The following is a 3,926-nucleotide window of genomic DNA, read 5'->3' as shown; positions in this document are numbered from 1 at the left end:
ACTTGATTCTGAAATAATGAGAAATTCCGTCTGATTAAATTAACCATAAAACTCAGCCGAATAATAAACATACTCCACTAGGTAATAATTTGAATTTAGATACCTTAGAACTCTCTTAAACAGAAGGTAAAAAAAGATGTTATCAGTTGTGATATCCTCACCATGTGTCGATTAACCATACTGATCAGATTTCTAAACTTAGATCACGGAGCCTAGTGTCAGGAATTAAAACCCCACTCTCTTCCCGTCCAAATTTTAATAATAGAAATTGGTCGACGTTTGTTACATTACGATAGTAAGATCTATCACCTGTACTGACTATCTATCATGAATAAAGGTTGGTTCATAGATGCCTATCATTTCATCAAAATGGCTATTTTATACCCTCAACCATTTATTCTCCCTTCAATTATTTTTTTCTACAGAAACATGTGTGTTTTATATTATGTAAACAAAATGCCTCTTATCTTAGACAGCAAATATCATAACTAAACTTTTTGAAAGTAAAAACTAGCATGTGTAGTCTAAATTTAAAATTGAGAATTTTAAAGTGGTTTTAAAGCACCATGGAAACTGAAATATTTGAGGCCAAACTTAGGGATTCTGCTGGGTGTAAGCAGTTCACTGAATGGCCTATTTATCACTTAACAATAATTCGAAAGCAGCATAAAATGCAAATATTCAGTTACCAGATGATGTTATTTTGGAAGATTGATTTTATATATGTTAACCAATACCTGCAATCTGATTCAAATGAAAATCTGGTTGTTTTTTTAATGTCTACCACTACTGTGGGTGACTCACACTTGCCAACCATGATCTGACAAGATTGTTATGCATCTTCTCTTCTGAGCCAATTCAACCAATAAAATGCTCTTTTCAACAAAGACTTCCCTACTACATGACTATGTTGAATATTTACTTTACCATGCAGTGTTTTTGATAGGTTAGCATCATTTATGACAACTTTTGATGTTATTGTGTCGAAATTTCACAGAACTTGAGTCCTAGAAGAATCTTGTCTGATCGTGTATGACAAGTGTAGTAGCTAACAGAAGAAACGCAAAATGAGACATTCACATCTGCATCAGATACCAATGCCCACAACGTATGCCATCTATTTGGTTCTTCAATTTTAGAAAATTTCTTAACAGGCAATAATGGCCGTATTGCTTAAATGTTATTGAAAGTGAGATTCCTGAAGATATCAATCACGATTAAAATGTGATTTTCAGCGAAATTCCATTTACACTTTTTATTCTCTACTTTCATTTTAATTTTTAGCAATTTATTTACTTTAATAACATATTTAATCTTAAAAGGATGCAATATTCTTTATCTCTTATTTTTCACTTATGGTGGTTTTATTACACCTTTTTATCACAAATGTAAAGTTACATTTTTATATTTTTATAGCTCCATTGAGAGGCTTAAGCTTCTCTTTTCAAAGTGAGTGGAAAAGAGTCTAAATTACCAAATTTAATATAAAATTTCAAAATTTAATCACAAGCGACTAGACAAGAAAATTCTACTTCAAATTACAAGGCTTATTTTCTCCCATTTCAAGTTTCTCCCAATTCATAGTTTATATTACGCCAATGAAATAAAGCGTCTAGTTTATATCGCGCTATAGATCAATATTTTTGGGTGCCACAGAATCAGTTGTACAGACTCCATTGTAGTTTTTCAGACTATGTTTTGACAGCTAAAATTGATTTTAATGGCTGGAGATGACAGTGATGAAGATATAAATATGATCTTATATAATTATGTTATCAAGTTGTTCGTCTAGTCAAATTGCCAAAAACCTTGTGAAAGAGAACTAATCATGTGTTTGATTCACACCATTCTAGACATCTACTAGATTTTTATACCATTGATGGATTTTATATTGTCTTTTATTATAGCTGATTATAATGAATCAACTGTTATACCATATTATAAATTGATAGTATTTATTGACCAAAGATATATTCATTCAAAAAAGAGATATATTTATTTATAGTACTATCTTTACCAGCAAATAGACCAGTATTTCAGGTATCCATGTCACTTTTCAGATTTAAATCCAACATGGTGTTCTCCTACAAGTTAACAGATACATAAGAATGTCACTTCAAGGATGTTATATTCTTTCCAGCAGTTATTACACATACATTATGCCTTTGTTCTTAAATGCTGAAGGGATGTATATAACACATCTGTTAGTAATAATAGCCTCAAATTCCAGTGCATATTTTTTGTTGAATCACAGGAGACCGACAATCTGATTTTGATTCTAAATAGTAATACAGATAGCTGAAATTTAGGTTTATTATCTTTGCAAGAAAATATTAAGAAAACCATCCCATTAAAGGAATACTACCTCTTAGAATGGACATATAATTTAAAGTCTCAAACTTGGTCTATAAGTGTATAGATTCATCAGTTGAACTAACAAGGTACCATGAATAAATGAATAGAATCTTTATATAAGACGATATATCCATTAAACTAAATAATTATTGAAAAATGTTCAAAAAGCATATTTCAAAATTACTTCTTTTAATGGATTATTTCTTAGTTTTATTGGATTAAAGAGGGGTTCTGTTGTATAGTTATGATACCAAGCAAGTCCACTGACAAATAAAAACTCATGTTTAAAAGTTTCAATTTTTTGGTCATCCTAAGAGGTAGTATTCCTTTAATGTTTGCCTTTAGAAAAGCAACTTGATTAAATTTTTTAAGGTACATAGTACATATATGAATAAATTTTCTTGAATTCTAAGAATAACGAAACCACACCATAGAAATGTTTCTCCAGATTTTAACAAGTAGGAGAAATTCATGAAATATTTTCCTTGCTGAATATTGAAAACTTCAATAAGGCCATGTTTTTGATTAATCAAATTGGCGAATGCAACATTGCCATGTGGAATTACGGTAAAATGATGAGAGAGCAAATAAATGTAATATGAAGACCAGAAGTTTTATTTTCTACAGCTCAATATCTAAATTGCTTCCACAGGGTCCCATCTATCAAAACTAAAGTGACATATTTCCAAACAACAGGATAGCCAATGCCAACAGACAGACCATCATGGCAGAAAGTATCAAGTTTAATCAACCATAAGAACATGGCCGACATTTAAATAATCAGAAATGTAAAACAGTGTTTCTCAATACCACAATATGGAGAAATATGTTTTTATCTTTTTTTAACAATAGCATTTTTCTTGCTGACTTTTGTTGAAACAAAGTTCGAAAGAAAATGTCAAATAAACATTATTAGCTGTGCTAGGTGCAGCAAAAAGTTTGCCAATTAAAATTGAATATAACAGTTTAATATTTAATTTTCATCATTTGAAAAATGAAGCTTGTACCAATACATGATCATTACGAATGCTAACAGAACAATGTTAAATTAATAAGGTTTAAAGGTAACAGTCAGAATTTTCGGGGATTGATTTGGGAAGTACTAAAACACTCGAAAATTGCATAATCCCTCCAAATATACCTCAAATTAGAAATTTCACTGTCTATTCCTATATATGTGTTTTCTATATATGGTATAGTCTCACTAAAATTCGAGTCAAATTTTCAACTTTCAAACGTGAATAATTATGGATACACATGGATATGAAGGCTCAAATTTCAACGGTGAGCTGTGAACACTATTAATGATTATGTAAGCTTAAAAAAATTCCTGTTTCTGAAACTAAGGTATGATAGTTTGCTCAATATAGGGTAACATGTGTGTTGGCTTTATTGGTGATATCTTCAATGTTTTTATTATTTTGCTCCATACCTGGCCTCTGAAAACTTTAAGTTTATGTGAGGTCACATGTTCTTCACTCTTATATTTAACTCACAATTTGAAAACAGCTGTCTTAATGGGGTCTTTGTGTAATATCACCTAGCATCTTTAGATGAGCTCTTGTCAATTT

This window comes from Lottia gigantea, assembly GCF_000327385.1.
Source record: "Lottia gigantea unplaced genomic scaffold LOTGIsca_111, whole genome shotgun sequence".
NCBI classification, from domain to species: Eukaryota; Metazoa; Mollusca; class Gastropoda; family Lottiidae; genus Lottia; species Lottia gigantea.
Note: the sequence above shows the minus strand (reverse complement) of the source record.